This window comes from Hyla sarda, chromosome 4 (assembly GCF_029499605.1).
Source record: "Hyla sarda isolate aHylSar1 chromosome 4, aHylSar1.hap1, whole genome shotgun sequence".
NCBI classification, from domain to species: domain Eukaryota; kingdom Metazoa; phylum Chordata; class Amphibia; order Anura; family Hylidae; genus Hyla; species Hyla sarda.
The window spans coordinates 23,071,886-23,091,667 of record NC_079192.1 but is presented as its reverse complement, the minus strand read 5'-3'; the positions used below and the strand labels follow the sequence as shown (position 1 = coordinate 23,091,667).

At 41.8% G+C, this 19,782-nt stretch overlaps 1 protein-coding gene across 7 annotated transcripts in view; it reads right to left on the bottom strand.

Annotated features, from left to right (window-relative positions):
- The window catches only part of GPC2 (glypican 2), a 90,736-nt gene that overhangs the window by 29,032 nt on the left and 41,922 nt on the right, over nucleotides 1–19,782 (bottom strand). The gene's annotated exons all lie outside the window — the stretch shown is intronic.

The window sequence follows — 19,782 nt, the reverse complement described above, 5'->3', positions numbered from 1 at the left end:
ACCTCATCCGCATCAGAGAGGGGGATGAGTGGAAAACGGCATTTAACACCAGAGATGGTCACTTTGAGTATCTGGTCATGCCCTTTGGCCTGTGCAACGCCCCTGCTGTCTTCCAAGACTTTGTTAATGAAATTTTTCGTGATCTGTTATACTCCTGTGTTGTTGTATATCTGGACGATATCCTAATTTTTTCTGCCAATCTAGAAGAACACCGCCAGCATGTCCGTATGGTTCTTCAGAGACTTCGTGACAATCAACTCTATGCCAAAATTGAGAAATGTCTGTTTGAATGCCAATCTCTTCCTTTTCTAGGATATTTGGTCTCTGGCCAGGGACTACAAATGGATCCAGACAAACTCTCTGCCGTCTTAGATTGGCCACGCCCCTCCGGACTCCGTGCTATCCAACGCTTTTTGGGGTTCGCCAATTATTACAGGCAATTTATTCCACATTTTTCTACCGTTGTGGCTCCTATCGTGGCTTTAACCAAAAAAAATGCCGATCCCAAGTCTTGGCCTCCTCAAGCGGAAGACGCCTTTAAACGACTCAAGTCTGCCTTTTCTTCGGCTCCCGTGCTCTCCAGACCTGACCCTTCCAAACCCTTCCTATTGGAGGTTGATGCCTCCTCAGTGGGAGCTGGAGCTGTTCTTCTACAAAAAAATTCTTCCGGGCATGCTGTCACTTGTGGTTTTTTTTCTAGGACCTTCTCTCCGGCGGAGAGGAACTACTCCATCGGGGATCGAGAGCTTCTAGCCATCAAATTAGCACTTGAGGAATGGAGGCATCTGCTGGAGGGATCAAGATTTCCAGTTATTATTTACACCGACCACAAGAACCTCTCCTACCTCCAGTCTGCCCAACGGCTGAATCCTCGCCAGGCCCGGTGGTCTCTGTTCTTTGCCCGATTTAATTTTGAGATTCACTTTCGGCCTGCCGATAAGAACATTAGGGCCGATGCTCTCTCTCGTTCCTCGGATGCCTCAGAAGTTGAACTCTCTCCGCAACACATCATTCCACCTGACTGCCTGATCTCCACTTCTCCAGCCTCCATCAGACAAACTCCTCCAGGAAAGACCTTTGTTTCTCCACGCCAACGCCTCGGAATCCTCAAATGGGGTCACTCCTCCCATCTCGCAGGTCATGTGGGCATCAAGAAATCTGTGCAACTCATCTCCCGCTTCTATTGGTGGCCGACTCTGGAGACGGATGTTGTGGACTTTGTGCGAGCCTGCACTATCTGTGCCCGGGATAAGACTCCTCGCCAGAAGCCCGCTGGTCTTCTTCATCCCCTGCCTGTCCCCGAACAGCCTTGGTCTCTGATTGGTATGGATTTTATTACTGATTTACCCCCTTCCCGTGGCAACACTGTTATTTGGGTGGTCGTTGATCGATTCTCCAAAATGGCACATTTCATCCCTCTTCCTGGTCTTCCTTCAGCGCCTCAGTTGGCTAAACAATTTTTTGTACACATTTTTCGTCTTCACGGGTTGCCTACGCAGATCGTCTCGGATAGAGGCGTCCAATTCGTGTCTAAATTCTGGAGGGCTCTCTGTAAACAACTCAAGATTAAATTAAATTTTTCTTCTGCATATCATCCCCAGTCCAATGGACAAGTAGAAAGAATTAACCAGGTCTTGGGTGATTATTTGCGACATTTTGTTTCCTCCCGCCAGGATGACTGGGCAGATCTCCTTCCATGGGCCGAATTCTCGTATAACTTCAGAGTCTCTGAATCTTCCTCCAAATCCCCATTTTTCGTGGTGTACGGCCGTCACCCTCTTCCCCCCCTCCCTACCCCCTTGCCCTCTGGTCTGCCCGCTGTGGATGAAATTTCTCGTGACCTTTCCATCATATGGAGAGAGACCCAAAATTCTCTCTTACAGGCTTCATCACTTCATCACGAAGAAGTTCGCGGATAAGAAAAGAAGAGCCCCTCCCATTTTTTCCCCTGGAGACAAGGTATGGCTCTCCGCTAAATATGTCCGCTTCCGTGTCCCTAGCTACAAGTTGGGACCACGCTATCTTGGTCCTTTCAAAATTTTGTGTCAGATTAATCCTGTCTCTTACAAACTTCTTCTTCCTCCTTCTCTTCGTATCCCTAATGCCTTTCACGTTTCTCTTCTTAAACCACTCATCCTCAACCGTTTTTCTCCCAAATCTGTTCCTCCCACTCCTGTTTCCGGCTCCTCGGACATCTTCTCTGTCAAAGAGATCTTAGCTTCTAAAAAGGTCAGAGGGAAAACTTTTTTTTTAGTGGATTGGGAGGGTTGTGGTCCTGAAGAGAGATCCTGGGAACCTGAGGACAACATCCTAGACAAAAGTCTGCTCCTCAGGTTCTCAGGCTCTAAGAAGAGGGGGAGACCCAAGGGGGGGGGTACTGTTACGCCGAGCGCTCCGGGTCCCCGCTCCTCCCCGGAGCGCTCGCTACACTCTCCCCGCTGCAGCGCTCCGGTCAGATCCACTGACCCGGGGCGCTGCGATTCCACTTCCAGCCGGGATGCGATTCGCGATGCGGGTAGCGCCCGCTCGCGATGCGCACCCCGGCTCCCGTACCTGACTCGCTCTCCCTCGGTCCTGTCCCGGCGCGCGCGGCCCCGCTCCCTAGGGCGCGCGCGCGCCGGGTCTTTGCGATTTAAAGGGCCACTGCGCCGCTGATTGGCGCAGTGATCCCAATTAGTGTGTTCACCTGTGCACTTCCCTATATCACCTCACTTCCCCTGCACTCCCTTGCCGGATCTTGTTGCCATCGTGCCAGTGAAAGCGTTTCCTTGTGTGTTCCTAGCCTGTGTTCCAGACCTCCTGCCGTTGCCCCTGACTACGATCCTTGCTGCCTGCCCCGACCTTCTGCTACGTCCGACCTTGCTTCTGTCTACTCCCTTGTACCGCGCCTATCTTCAGCAGCCAGAGAGGTGAGCCGTTGCTAGTGGATACGACCTGGTCACTACCGCCGCAGCAAGACCATCCCGCTTTGCGGCGGGCTCTGGTGAAAACCAGTAGTGACTTAGAACCGATCCACTAGCACGGTCCACGCCAATCCCTCTCTGGCACAGAGGATCCACTACCTGCCAGCCGGCATCGTGACACCTATCTTATATGAAGGATAGCCTTATGCTTATCTTTATCTTATATGAAGGATTGCCTTATACCTATCCCTATCTTATATGAAGGATAGCCTTATGCTTATCTCTATCTTATATGAAGGATAGCCTTATGCTTATCTCTATCTTATATGAAGGATTGCCTTATACCTATCCCTATCTTATATGAAGGATAGCCTTATGCCTATCCCTATCTTATATGAAGGATAGCCTTATGTCTATCCCTATCTTATATGAAGGATAGCCTTATGCTTATCTCTATCTTATATGAAGGATTGCCTTATACCTATCCCTATCTTATATGAAGGATAGCCTTATGCCTATCCCTATCTTATATGAAGGATAGCCTTATGTCTATCCCTACCTTATATGAAGGATAGCCTTATGTCTATCCCTATCTTATATGAAGGATAGCCTTATGCTTATCTCTATCTTATATGAAGGATTGCCTTATACCTATCCCTATCTTATATGAAGGATAGCCTTATGCTTATCTCTATCTTATATGAAGGATAGCCTTATGCTTATCTCTATCTTATATGAAGGATTGCCTTATACCTATCCCTATCTTATATGAAGGATAGCCTTATGCCTATCCCTATCTTATATGAAGGATAGCCTTATGTCTATCCCTATCTTATATGAAGGATAGCCTTATGCTTATCTCTATCTTATATGAAGGATTGCCTTATACCTATCCCTATCTTATATGAAGGATAGCCTTATGCCTATCCCTATCTTATATGAAGGATAGCCTTATGTCTATCCCTATCTTATATGAAGGATAGACTTATACCTATCCCTATCTTATATGAAGGATAGCCTTATACCTATCTCTATCTTATATGAAGGATAGCCTTATGCCTATCTCTATCTTATATGAAGGATAGCCTTATACCTATCTCTATCTTATATGAAGGATAGTCTTATGCCTATCCCTATCTTATATGAAGGATAGCCTTATGCTTATCCCTATCTTATATGAAGGATAGCCTTATGCTTATCTCTATCTTATATGAAGGATAGCCTTATACCTATCCCTATCTTATATGAAGGATAGCCTTATGTCTATCCCTATCTTATATGAAGGATAGACTTATACCTATCCCTATCTTATATGAAGGATAGCCTTATACCTATCTCTATCTTATATGAAGGATAGCCTTATGCCTATCCCTATCTTATATGAAGGATAGCCTTATGTTTATCCCATGCTTGTTTAAACTCCTTCACTGTATTTGCAGCGACCACTTCTGCAGGAAGGCTATTCCATGCATCCACTACTCTCTCAGTAAAGTAATACTTCCTGATAGTACTGCAGAAACCTTTCCCCTCTAATATAAAACTATGTCCTCTTGTGGTAGTTTTCCTTCTTTTAAATCTCCTCTCCTCCTTTACCGTGTTGATTCCCTTTATGTATTTAAAAGTCTCTATCATATCCCCTCTGTCTCTTCTTTCTTCTATACATGTTCAGGTCCTTTAACCTTTCCTGGGAAGTTTTATCCTGCAATCTATGTACTAGTTTAGTAGCTCTTCTTTGTAGTGTAGTGACCGTGTCTGGTATTACAGCTCAGTGTTATTAACTTGGGAACAAGGGGCAATATCAGGTAAGTAGCTACAAAATGTACAGCACGGTGCCCGGTATAAAAAAAAAAAAAGAGGCTGCTGCACTTAAAAGAACATTAAAGTCACAGGAACTACTTTAAAAAAAAAAAAAAAAAGTAATATTTGTGCCTAGAACATTGGACTACATGATTCACAGTCCAATATAATTCACAAACATTACTCACAAACAATAGCACCTACAGTACCGATTAATGATTACATACTCCACTGAAAGTAATACCTCCGTGCAGTGACTGTGCCAAGTAGGATTGTCATGTAATTCCTCCAATATTAGTTTCTTACCGTACAGTATTATAAACAGCCAAAATAAGAGTTATACATGCTTTATACAAACAGCCATGCTGTGTCCCTAATACTGCGTACATGTCCAAATAGCAGTACCAGTCCATAAGTAATAATTATCTTAGGGCAATAGTAATGCTCATATAACAATGCCAACCAAAATGGTGCCCTTATGATTGTGCCAGACGCCATACATGGGAGACGGATTTCGTGCTGAACTCATAGGCTTCTTTACTTAGTTTCTACTAAGTTTTGGTTTGAAAAAAACACCTGAAAAAAGTCTGGAAATTGCATTTTTGGGTACCAAAAAAAAAAAAAAAGGATGTAGTAGTGATGGAAAATAATGTATTTAACGAAATTTAAATTTTTTATAACTACATTTTAATTAACTTTTAATAATGTGTATGTGTTTAATTTTTTTATCTCCATTTTTTTTTATTTTTTAGGTAGTACTACTACTCCCAGCATGGAACAGACTGTTCCATGATGGGAGTAGTACCTGTACCAGTAGACATTGATGCGATTGTCCATAATATAGCAGAGATGCGGAGCGGCTCTATACAGCGCTCACACCTCTGCACTATACTCCGGCCAGTGATGTGAATAGAATATCACTCATTCATATTTCCCACCCAGAGTGGGGATTGGCCGGATGGTTGCAGCCAATCACAGCTCTGAGGAAAATATGAAGGAGTGATGTTCTATTCACATCATTGGCCGGAGTATAGTGCAGATCGCAGCGAGTGCAATTTCTGACACATGATGCGATCTGTCTTTTAATGCAGGTACCACAGCTCCCAGCATGGAGCAGAGTGTGCTCCATGTTTGGAGTAGTAGTATCTGCATTTAAGGAAAGATCACAGCGGATGTCACTCCTGACACTCGCTGTGATCCTCCTGTATAATGTATAGATGCGGCCGGACGCTCTCCTATGGTCCCCTGCACTGACATATATATACACATATTCCTATTTCCCACCGAGTTGTGATTGGCTGGAACCATCTGGCCCATTACAGCTCTGCAGGAAATATGAATAGTTGTATATATACGTCAGGGCAGGGGACCATAGAAGAGCTGCCGCCGCATCTATACATTATACAGGAGGATCGCAACAGGCGATCTGTCTATTAGTACAGGTACTACTACTCCCATCATGGAACAGTGTGTTCCATGCTGGGAGTAGTAGTGCTACCTAAAAAAATGTAAAAAATTAAGAAAAAAAAGTGAAAGACACACACACTTCATTTTTTATTATTGCCGGCTACATTTTTAGGTTCCTGCCCGCCCACATAAATTGATCCCTGTTTGAAAATTAAATTAATAAAAATTTGGTAATAGAAAATTATAAATTTCATTAGATACAATTTTTTCAATCACTACTGTATCTTTTTTATTATTTTTTTTTTAAATGGTACCCTACGAAATTTTATTAAAAAAGGTATCTCCATCACTTTTTTGGATTGCTAAAGTCCAAAAGAGAATAAAAACCTCCTGAAAGTTAAAAGTTAAAACCCACATGGCGTTTTTCTTGGCGTTTCTTTACTCGCATAGACTTCTATGGGAGAAAAACGCCACGATTTCAGGGAAAAAAAACGCCAGTGGCTCAATATGCTGCGATTTTGCAAAACCGCCAAGGAGCTGAAAAACGCCAAAAAAGAGTGAAAACACGCCAAAAGGATTAAAAAAAATGTCAAACTGAAAAACGGCAAGTGGAAAAAGAATTTTGAGATTTCTCATTGATTTACAGCTAACAATTCAGAATTGGCGTTTTTCTTGGCGTTAAAAAAAAGAAAAAAAGAAAAAACAAATAGATGGTACCCTACGAAATTTTATTAAAAAAGGTATCTCCATCACTTTTTTGGATTGCTAAAGTCCAAAAGAGAATAAAAACCTCCTGAAAGTTAAAAGTTAAAACCCACATGGCGTTTTTCTTGGCGTTTCTTTACTCGCATAGACTTCTATGGGAGAAAAACGCCACGATTTCAGGGAAAAAAAAACGCCAGTGGCTCAATATGCTGCGATTTTGCAAAACCGCCAAGGAGCTGAAAAACGCCAAAAAAGAGTGAAAACACGCCAAAAGGATTAAAAAAAACGTCAAACTGAAAAACGGCAAGTGGAAAAAGAATTTTGAGATTTCTCATTGATTTACAGCTAACAATTCAGAATTGGCGTTTTTCTTGGCGTTAAAAAAAAGAAAAAAAGAAAAAACAAATAGATACTTAGCCATAAGTGGGTCTGACTTTGGTCTGATTATTAAAAAAAAAAAAAAGTACTTAGGCTGCTACGCCATTAGAAAGCTACAGAAAACAATAGTGACTGCATGGAGGATCGCTGACCAGCTCCATAGCATTTTTCTACAATGGTAGTGGGTAACATGATCCATGGTTGACATACAACTCATGTACTCTGATCCGGTGGTGAGAATAGGCAGGTTTATTGGGGCTATAGCTGTAACACCGGAGGTTGGCAGCTGGCGGAGTCAAACATGTCTCGCTGCTTACCTTAGCTGAGCCACATGCTTGACTCCCCAGTCCAGCCGCTGAACATCCCCATCTGTGCATGCAGATTAATCTGTGCCTCCATTTTCTCTAAACAGAGTGGTGCGGTCCAGATTGTGCAATCTGTGTTCTAATCCTCCTTTGTCCTTAGTGCTGTTGCGGGCAGTAATATTTTTTGGCGCACCGCATAGGGGTCATGCCCGTGTACAGGCTGTCTCTTTAAAGAGCACCTGTCATCAACTAAACTTTCCCTGATCCCCCTCCCCATCTGTCCCTTACTCTAACTATGCCAATCCCTGTGTTTATTGAGGTTTAAAATGCTGTGGAAATACCTTTTTTTTATCCCTCTTCAGTAGCTCAGGAGCACTGTCTTTCTGAGGGGTGGAAGGAGGCGGGTCCCGGCAGGCATGATGTCACATGAAGCCTGGCCGGGACTCTGCTTCTGCCAGTCTTCCTGTATGCTGCTCTCCCTCTGCAGCAGTGTTTCCCAACCAGGGTACCTCCAGCTGTTGCAAAAGTTCAACTCCCAGCATGCCCAGACAGCCAACAGCTGTCCGTGCATGCTGGGAGTTGTAGTTTTGCAACAGCAGGAGGCACCCTGGTTGGGAAACACTGCTCTGCAGTGTGCATACAGACTAAGTACAGGGGAGGGATGGCAGCCTCTGTCTCTCTCTCTCTCTGCACTAAAAAGTCAATGCTGAGAACCAGGGGCGGTGGGAGCAATTACAGAGGCAGTAATTAAGATGAATGTCGGGGGGGGGGGGGGGGCACAGAGCAGGGAGTGCAGTGAGATAATACAGTGTATAAGATAACGTGTGGTGAGGGGCAGGGAGAACACAGAGCAGGGGGGAGGGGGAGGTGACTGGCCTCTGTTATATGAGAGGCCTGTGCAGGCTTGTAGCTCACAGTGCTGCTCCAGGCTGGAAGCGAGTCCTGAGCTGAGAGTACTGAACTTCCTGTGGAAGGACCAGAGCCCTTCAGCATTAGTCCTAAAAGCTGTACACTTACTATGAAAAGCATGGGAAGCTGCCTGCAGACCAGGCATAGAAGAGAGACCCCTAGTGGCCAAAAGTATAAAATGAAAAAAACTGGTATAAATATTAATATTTTTTTATGAAGATATATTACAATATGTCTTCATTAATGATTATGAACAACATATTAAAAGTTTTTGTTGATGACAGGTGCTCTTTAAGGGTTCGTGGGCTTCCCTGATCTCTGCCCTTCTTCAATCCTTGCCTCCCTGCAGGGATCCTCCCTTCCTATGGTGCCAGAGCAATACTGTAGTTTTCTACGGTAAAGGTGGCTGTTTGTCCTTTACCTATGTTCAGTTACCTAATCTGTGTTTTCCTGCCTCTGCCTCTGTACCTTGCTTATTCTACGGTGTATGACCCGACCTGTAGGCCAAGCCTGTGAGTTTATCAAGCCTGCGCTACCACATGGCTGCACCTGAATCAACTCAGCTCTGCTACTCTACCAACTCAGCTCTGCTGCATTATCAACGCTGCTCTGCTATCTCCACCTACAGAATCAGCTTATCTTGTATCCCAATGCTTGGCACTGGGGTGTTCCGGCCAGCTGCCACCCAACCGGGACCACTCTCGTAGAAGTGACCTGGTATCTCCCTTGCAGCAGAAGACCAGACTCCGCATCCTGGAGTGGGAAAAAGGACCCAAAGTCAAACCAGTAGGTGACACAGCCAGTCCACAACTATTTGGAGTTACAATAATCTTGATTTAAAATCTAACAGACGCCTGATTCAACCCCTTAAGGACGGAGCCCATTTTCACCTCTAGGACGAAGCCCTTTTTTGAAAATCTGACCACTGTCACTTTAAACATTAATAACTCTGGAATGCTTTTAGTTATCATTCTGATTCAGAGATTGTTTTTTCATGACATATTCTACTTTAACATAGAGGTAAATTTTTGTGGAAACTTGCATCCTTTCTTGGTGAAAAATCCCAAAATTTGATGAAAAAATGTAAAATTTTGCATTTTTCTAACTTTGAAGCTCTCTGCTTGTAAGGGAAATGGATATTCCAAATACATTTTTTTGGGATTCACATATACAATATGTCTACTTTATGATTGCATCATAAAATTAACAAGTTTTTACTTTTGGAAGACACCAGAGGGCTTCACAGTTCAGTAGCAATTTTCCAATTTTTCACAAAATTTTCAAACTCGCAATTTTTCAGGGACCAGTTCAGGTTTGAAGTGGATTTGAAGGGTCTTCATATTAGAAATACCCCATAAATGACCCCATTATAAAAACTGCACCCCCCAAAGTATTCAAAATGACATTGAGTAAATGTTTTAACCCTTTAGGTGTTTCACAGGAAAAGCAGCAAAGTGAAGGAGAAAATTCAAAATCTTCATTTTTTACACTCGCATGTTCTTGTAGACCCAATTTTTTAATTTTTAAAAGGGGTAAAAGGAGAAAATATATACTTATATCTGTAGCCCAATTTCTCTCGAGTAAGGACATACCTCATATGTCTATGTAAAGTGTTCAGCGGGCGCAGTAGAGGGCTCAGAAGCGAAGGAGTGACAAGGGGATTTTAGAGAGTACGTTTTTCTGAAATTGTTTTTGGGGGGCATGACACATTTAGGAAGCCCCTATGGTGCCAGAAGAGCAAAAAAAAAAAACACATGGCATACCATTTTGGAAACTAGATCCCTTGAGGAACATAATAAGGAATAAAGTGAGCCTTAATACCCCACAGGTGTTTCACGACTTTTGCATATGTAAAAAAAATAAAAAAAAAAAAAAATTTTCACTAAAATGTTGGTTTTCCCCCAAATTTCAAATTTTTTAAAGGGTTAATAGCAGAAAAGACCCCACAAAATTTGTAACCCCATCTCTTCTGATTATGGAGGTACCCCATAAGTTGACCTGAAGTGCACTGCGGGCGAACTACAATGCTCAGAAGAGAAGGCGTCATATTTGGCTTTTTGAGAGCAAATTTTGCTCGGGGGGCATGTCGCATTTAGGAAGCCCCTATGGTGCCAGAGCAGCAAAATAACCCCCACATGGCATACCATTTTGGAAACTAGACCCCTCACAGAATATAATGAGGGGTACAGTGAGCATTTACCCCCCCCCCCCCCCCACTGGTGTCTGACAGATCTTTGGAACAGTGGGCTGTGCAAAATTTTTCATTTTCACGGACCACTGTTCCAAAGATCCGTCAGACACCTGTGGGGTGTAAATTCTCGCTGCACCCCTTATTACATTCCTTGAGGGGTGTAGTTTCCAAAATGGGGTCACATGTGGGTGGTTTTTTTTGTGCGTTTGTCAGAACCGCTGTAACAATCAGCCACCCCTGTGCAAATCACCTCAAATGTACATGGTGCACTCTCCCTTCTGGGCCTTGTTGTGCGCCCCCAGAGCACTTTGCGCCCACATATGGGGTATCTCCGTAATCGGGAGAAATTGCATTAAGAATTTTGGGGGGCGTTTTTCACTTTTACCTCTTGTGAAAATGAAAAGTATAGGGCAACATCAGCATGTTAGTGTAAAAATTATTTTTTTACACTAACATGCTGGTGTAGACCCCAACTGTTCCTTTTCATAAGGGGTGAAAGGAGAAAAAGCCCCCCAAAATTTGTTAGGCAATTTCTCCCGAGTACAGAGATACCCCATATGTGACCCTATTATGTTGCCTTGATATACGACAGGGCGCCAAAGTGAGAGCGCCATGCGCATTTGAGGCCTGAATTAGGGACTTGCATAGGGGTGGACATAGGGGTATTCTATGCCAGTGATTCCCAAACAGGGTGCCTCCAGCTGTTGCTAAACTCCCAGCATGCCTGGACAGTCAATTGCTGTCCAGAAATGCTGGGAGTTTTTGTTTTGCAACAGCTGGAGGCTCCATCTTGCCGTACAATACGTTTTTCATTTTTATTGGGGAGGGGGGTAGGGGGGGGGCAGTGTACGTGTGTATATGTAGTGTTTTACTCTTTATTTTATGTTAGTGTAGTGTAGTGTTTTTAGGTTACATTCACACTGGCGGCGGATTACACTGAGTCTCCCGCTAGGAGTTTCGAGCTGCGGCGAAAAATTTCCCGCAGCTCAAATTTGTAGCGGGGAACTCGCTGTAATCTGCCGCCAGTGTGAAAGTAGCCTGTACATTCACACGGGAGGGGGGTCAAAACTACAACTCCCAGCATGCACTGACAGACCATGCATGCTGGGAGTTGTAGTTTTGCAACAGCTGGAGGCACACTGGCTGGAAAACCTTGAGTTAGGTTCTATGACCTAACTCAGTATTTTCCAACCAGTGTGCCTCCAGCTGTTGCAAAACTACAACTCCCAGCATGTACTGATTGCGGAAGGGCATGCTGGGAGATGTAGTTATGCAATGGCTGGAGGCACACAAGTACATCTCCCAGCATGCCAAGAAAGCCTTATGCTGTTCCTGAATGCTGGGAGTTGTAGTTTTGCAAGATTTAGAGGGGTTCAAGTTGTAAATCACTGTCCAGTGGTCTCAAAACTGTGGCCCTCCAGATGTTGTAAAACTACAACTCGCAGCATGCCCAGACAACAAACTCCTGTCTGGGCATGCTGAGAGTTGTAGTTTTGCAACATCTGGAGGGCTACAGTTTGAGACCACTTAGTGATCTACAACCTGAACCCCTCTAAATATTGCAAAACTACAAGTCCCAGCATGCCCACACAGCAAACAGCTGTCTGGGCATGCTGGGAGTTGTAGTTTTGCAACATCTGGAGGGCCACGGTTTAGAGACCACTGTAAACTGTGGCCCTCCGGATGTTGCTAGGCAACAACTCACCTAGTAGGACCCGGAAGCCGCCACCGCACGTGGGGGATCCCCGCATGGAGGATCGCGCTCCGGGATCCAGGTAGGGACCTTCGGCGCCGACCATCCCTGGACGGTTCCCCCGTTTTGCCCGGACACCGATAGGTGGGCAAAGCGGGGGAACCAAACTTTAACCCCCCCTCCCCCGGTCTGCTATCGGTCGGTCGCTCGGCCGACCAATAGCAGGGATAGGAGGGGTGGCACCCCTGCCACCAAACTCCTATCCCTTTAGGGGGATCGAGGGTGTCTCGGACACCCCCGATCCCTCTTTATTTTCCGGGTCACCGGGTCACCAGTGACCCGTATGACCCGGAATCGCGCAGATCGCAGGTCTGAATTCGCGATTATGGGGGGGTCTCAGGACCCCCCTCGGCGATGTGCCGGGATGCCTGCTGTTAGATAACAGCAGTCATCCCGGTCCGATCACCGCTACCGGTGACGCGGCGCTCCCAGAACCCCGCGACGTACATGTACATCGCCGCGCGCCAAGTGACACTTCGCGGCGCCGTACATGTACGTCGCTCGTCGTGAAGGGGTTAAAGGGGTACACCACTGGAAAACCTTTTTTTTTTTTTTTTTTTTAAATCAACCGGTGCCAGAAAGTTAAATAGATTTGTAAATTAAAAAACTATGTAGGTGTGTGCAGCTCACAACTATTACGCACCGAGGTCAAACGGGGCAAGCAACTATACCTTAATTGCTAGAAAAGGAAAACCAAAAAATACAGTGTAGCCCGGACCTTCTAGGTGAGTATAAAATGGATATACATGGATCGTGCTTCAATAATAATTATCATTTATTTATAAAAATAAGATTTCGACACTTCTCACAGGGCCCTTGTGAGAAGAACATACATAATAAAAGGCAACCTAACAATGTATTAGGCAATAGTATTAAAATTATAAACTTGGCATAGAGTAATAGAATAAAATAGCAGAGTAAGATCTGTACCATGCAAATATATTAGAAAGTTGCTCTTCTAGATGTTTAGGGTAAATATGTCCCTTTTAGATACAGTAGCAAACAGTCTGTGTTATTAGAAATTGTTACCGGTCTGTAAATTGTAGCTCAGGCGGTGGATATTGCTCCCGCAATGGCTGAGTGTCCGTGGTGTGCACAGTTCACTGTGCGGTGCTTCCAATTATAAGCCTGGTCCAGTAGGGTCTGAGCGTGGTGGCAGTCGCTGTCGGATAAGGCGCTGGCAGGCGCCGAAGATCGTGGTGGTGTCCGGGGACTGCTGGCGCTGGCGTGCGCTAGAGTTGGTATTCCTCACCGCTTTATTAGTTGGTAGACAGGACCATATACTGGAGGGCTGGAAGTTCACCTCGTGGTGCCGGCGTCTGACGTCAGAGCCGGGATGGCTACACCAGGATAGTTGCACCGGGATGGATCTGAACTGCTGAACCGGGTAGGTAGCAGAGTGAGAGCGCTACTGATGGTACAGTTCATGAAGTGTAACTGGCCATAAAATTTAGGCACAGTTCAAGTACTATTATGCCAGTAGATAACGACTAGACGCGTTTCAGGGTTGTATAGTATAACCCTTTCCTCAGTAGTCATGATAGTTGCCATAGATCATCAGTTGTTTTATATGGGCACAAATCCCACCCCTTAACACATTGATAGATAATAATAAAAAGCATAAATGGATTCAATGGATCGGTTCACCTAGAGAGCAGTACTAAGTATAGAGTAGTGTATGAATTCTGTTGGAAAATTGTAACGATGCGTTTTCACAAACAGATGAGTTTTCTTTGTATAATAAAGAAAGATAGTATTAAATAACAGACAGTGTATTGAGAATAAATAAATAAGGGAATACAATAAAATACAATAAAATAAAACAAGAATGAAACAAGAAAAGTAATAAAAGTGAAAATAAATGTAGATAACCATAGATATAAAATAAAATTAGTTATAGTAGTCAAAATACAATGAGAATAGGAATAAAATTAAATAAAATATAAAAAATGAGAAAAAATGAAAGTAAGAATAAGAGTTTAAATATAAAGAATATGAGAATAAAAATAAAAATAAAAATAAAAATAAGAAAAATAAAAATAAAAATAAAATTAAAAAATAAATAATTAAAAAATAAAAATAAAAATCAGTGATAGAAAATAAAAAATAAAAATTAATATAAATAATAATAAAATGAGACAAAATGGAATATAAATAAATAAAAATTAAATTAAAATGAAATGAATGAATAATTAAAGATAATAAAGATAATAGTGACATCAAATGATAATAATGGATAAAAGGACATCGTTGTAGATGAATCTATAGGGGATGAGGTCAGCCCATGGGATAACCCCTTAATGACCAAATAGGGGTGTTCCAATGGGCCGAGTGAATCCCCTATAAAAATCTGAAGAGTTCGAAGTTGGAGTTGAGTCCGCCAGGTTCTAATGTTGCAAATTCAAATATTTTCTTGCTTTCCGCTTTGGACATTTTCAATAAGAAACTGCCCCCTCGCCAATCTTTTTTGATTAGCTGGAGACCAGTGAAGGAGAGAGAGGACATGTCACTATTATGAACTGTGGAGAAATGTGCAGACAGTGGATATTTCAGGTTTTTGTTTTTAATATTATTAAGATGTTCAGCTATCCTCATCTTGAGGGCCCTTTTGGTTCGGCCAATATATTGCTTCTTACATCCACATTCTATGATATATAAGACACCCTTTGAATTGCAAGTTATTAGATCTTCAATTTTCCATTTAAAAGTGTTAGTTTGAGAACAGATTTCTACAACTTTTTTGGGGCCCTTTATTTTTGTGCAATTGGCACATGTTCCGCACCTAATAAATCCTTTGGTGGTTAGCCAGGAGTTATTTAGTTTCTTTGGGGGTGGTTTTATAGATGGTGCTATAGTCAAGCCTAAATTTGGGGCTCGGGTATATACTAGTAGTGGGCCCACCTCTCGGTCTTGTTGTAATAGATGCCAATGTTTTTTAATTATTCCTTCTATTTTTTTGTATGATCTATTGAAGGGAATCACCAATTTACCTCCAAAACTGTCAGCATTATTGTTTTTTTCTCTTTTTGTAAAAAAGGTGGTCCTATCTAGTGTTCTCACATGATCCAGAGACTGTTGGAGTAGCTGGTCGGGATAATATTTCTCTTTAAACTGATTGGTGAGTTGTTGTGCCTCTTCCAAAAATTGTTCATCTGAGGTACAATTTCTTTTTAACCTCCGATATTGTCCTTTTGGGACATTAATCAACCATCTAGGTAGATGGCAACTGGAGTAACCTATGAAGCAGTTCTTGGCTGTTGGTTTGTAATATGTCTTACATATAAGGTTATCCCGATCAGCACTTACAACAATATCTAGAAAATTGATACTGGTTTTACTGATAGTGGATGTGAAGTGAAGATTGTGATCATTAGTGTTCAAATTAGTTATAAAGTGTTCTAAATCAACTGTGTCCCCCTCCCAAATTAAGATAGTATCGTCAATGTACCGCTTCCAGAGCACCAGGCCTGCGCCAAGCCGAGGTAAGATGGTACTCTCCTCCCATTTTGCCATAAATAAATTGGCGTAGCTTGGCGCAAACCTGGTGCCCATCGCGGTACCAATTAACTGCAAATAAAAATCCCCTTCAAAATAAAAATAATTGTGAGTTAGAATGAAACGAATAGCTGAGGTGATGAAATTAATCTGAGGTGATTTAATGTGACCTTGTTGAAGAAAGTGTGTAACTGCTGCTATTCCTAAATCGTGCTTAATGATAGTGTACAATGATGATACATCTAGAGTGGCTAATATGTGTTTATCAGTCCATTTGAATTTTTCCAAGATTTCTATGATCTGAGTGGTATCCTTTAAATACGTGTAAGTTTTTTGAACAAATGGCTGGAGAAACCTATCCACGTACTGGGACAAGTTCGAAGTAATCGAACCTATCCCAGACACGATAGGTCTCCCGGGGGTCGATTAATGATTTATGTGTCTTTGGGAGACAGTAGAAAACTGGGATTCGATCTGGAGTCCCAAGTATAAAAAGATGTTCCCTTTCATTTAAGATTTCCTCTACCGCTGCCTCTTTGCACAATTGTTGTAATGTTTGAGAGTATTCCTGGGTGGGGTCTGATTTTAACTTCTGATAGATGGTTATGTCTCCCAACTGTCTATTGCATTCTTGTATATAATTAGTAGTATTTAATATAACAACTCCACCCCCTTTGTCAGCGGGGCGAATGGTAATACCCTCCAATGTTTGGAGTTCTTTTATTGCCAATTTTTCTTTATGAGAAATATTATCTTTAAGATGCTTAGTATCTTGGATACCCCTCAGATCATTTTCCACCAATTTTTTAAATGGCAAAATGGGAGGAGAGTACCATCTTACCTCGGCTTGGCGCAGGCCTGGTGCTCTGGAAGCGGTACATTGACGATATTATCTTAATTTGGGAGGGGGACACAGTTGATTTAGAACACTTTATAACTAATTTGTACACTAATGATCACAATCTTCACTTCACATCCACTATCAGTAAAACCAGTATCAATTTTCTAGATATTGTTGTAAGTGCTGATCGGGATAACCTTATATGTAAGACATATTACAAACCAACAGCCAAGAACTGCTTCATAGGTTACTCCAGTTGCCATCTACCTAGATGGTTGATTAATGTCCCAAAAGGACAATATCGGAGGTTAAAAAGAAATTGTACCTCAGATGAACAATTTTTGGAAGAGGCACAACAACTCACCAATCAGTTTAAAGAGAAAGATTATCCCGACCAGCTACTCCAACAGTCTCTGGATCATGTGAGAACACTAGATAGGACCACCTTTTTTACAAAAAGAGAAAAAACCAATAATGCTGACAGTTTTGGAGGTAAATTGGTGATTCCCTTCAATAGATCATACAAAAAAATAGAAGGAATAATTAAAAAACATTGGCATCTATTACAACAAGACCGAGAGGTGGGCCCACTACTAGTATATACCCGAGCCCCAAATTTAGGCTTGACTATAGCACCATCTATAAAACCACCCCCAAAGAAACTAAATAACTCCTGGCTAACCACCAAAGGATTTATTAGGTGCGGAACATGTGCCAATTGCACAAAAATAAAGGGCCCCAAAAAAGTTGTAGAAATCTGTTCTCAAACTAACACTTTTAAATGGAAAATTGAAGATCTAATAACTTGCAATTCAAAGGGTGTCTTATATATCATAGAATGTGGATGTAAGAAGCAATATATTGGCCGAACCAAAAGGGCCCTCAAAATGAGGATAGCTGAACATCTTAATAATATTAAAAACAAAAACCTGAAACATCCACTGTCTGCACATTTCTCCACAGTTCATAATAGTGACATGTCCTCTCTCTCCTTCACCGGTCTCCAGCTAATCAAAAAAGATTGGCGAGGGGGCAGTTTCTTATTGAAAATGTCCAAAGCGGAAAGCAAGAAAATATTTGAATTTGCAACATTAGAACCTGGCGGACTCAACTCCAACTTCGAACTCTTCGGATTTTTATAGGGGATTCACTCGGCCCATTGGAACACCCCTATTTGGTCATTAAGGGGTTATCCCATGGGCTGACCTCATCCCCTATAGATTCATCTACAACGATGTCCTTTTATCCATTATTATCATTTGATGTCACTATTATCTTTCCATTTAATTATTCATTCATTTCATTTTAATTTTATTTTTATTTATTTATATTCCATTTTGTCTCATTTTATTATTATTTATATTAATTTTTATTTTTTATTTTCTATCACTGATTTTTATTTTTTAATTATTTATTTTTTAATTTTATTTTTATTTTTATTATTCTTATTTTTATTTTTATTTTTATTTTTATTCTCATATTCTTTATATTTAAACTCTTATTCTTACTTTCATTTTTTCTCATTTTTTATATTTTATTTAATTTTATTCCTATTCTCATTGTATTTTGACTACTATAACTAATTTTATTTTATATCTATGGTTATCTACATTTATTTTCACTTTTATTACTTTTCTTGTTTCATTCCTGTTTTATTTTATTGTATTTTATTGTATTCCCTTATTTATTTATTCTCAATACACTGTCTGTTATTTAATACTATCTTTCTTTATTATACAAAGAAAACTCATCTGTTTGTGAAAACGCATCGTTACAATTTTCCAACAGAATTCATACACTACTCTATACTTAGTACTGCTCTCTAGGTGAACCGATCCATTGAATCCATTTATGCTTTTTATTATTATCTATCAATGTGTTAAGGGGTGGGATTTGTGCCCATATAAAACAACTGATGATCTATGGCAACTATCATGACTACTGAGGAAAGGGTTATACTATACAACCCTGAAACGCGTCTAGTCGTTATCTACTGGCATAGTAGTACTTGAACTGTGCCTAAATTTTATGGCCAGTTACACTTCATGAACTGTACCATCAGTAGCGCTCTCACTCTGCTACCTACCCGGTTCAGCAGTTCAGATCCATCCCGGTGCAACTATCCTGGTGTAGCCATCCCGGCTCTGACGTCAGACGCCGGCACCACGAGGTGAACTTCCAGCCCTCCAGTATATGGTCCTGTCTACCAACTAATAAAGCGGTGAGGAATACCAACTCTAGCGCACGCCAGCGCCAGCAGTCCCCGGACACCACCACGATCTTCGGCGCCTGCCAGCGCCTTATCTGACAGCGACTGCCACCACGCTCAGACCCTACTGGACCAGGCTTATAATTGGAAGCACCGCACAGTGAACTGTGCACACCACGGACACTCAGCCATTGCGGGAGCAATATCCACCGCCTGAGCTACAATTTACAGACCGGTAACAATTTCTAATAACACAGACTGTTTGCTACTGTATCTAAAAGGGACATATTTACCCTAAACATCTAGAAGAGCAACTTTCTAATATATTTGCATGGTACAGATCTTACTCTGCTATTTTATTCTATTACTCTATGCCAAGTTTATAATTTTAATACTATTGCCTAATACATTGTTAGGTTGCCTTTTATTATGCATGTTCTTCTCACAAGGGCCCTGTGAGAAGTGTCGAAATCTTATTTTTATAAATAAATGATAATTATTATTGAAGCACGATCCATGTATATCCATTTTATACTCACCTAGAAGGTCCGGGCTACACTGTATTTTTTAGATTTGTAAATTACTTCTATTAAAAATTCTTAATCCTTCCAATACTTCTTAACGGCTGTATACTACAGAGGAAATACTTTTCTTTTTGGATTTCTTATCTGTCACGACCACAGTGCTCTCTGCTGACACCTCTGTCCATGTCAGGAACTGTCCAGAGCAGGAGAAAATCCCCATAGCAAACATATGCTACTCTGGACAGTTCCTAAAATAGACAGAGGTGTCAGCAGAGAGCAATGTGGTCGTGACAGAAAAGAAATCCAAAATTAAAAGAATTTCCTCTGTAGTATACAGCTGCTAACAAGTACTGGAAGGATTTGGA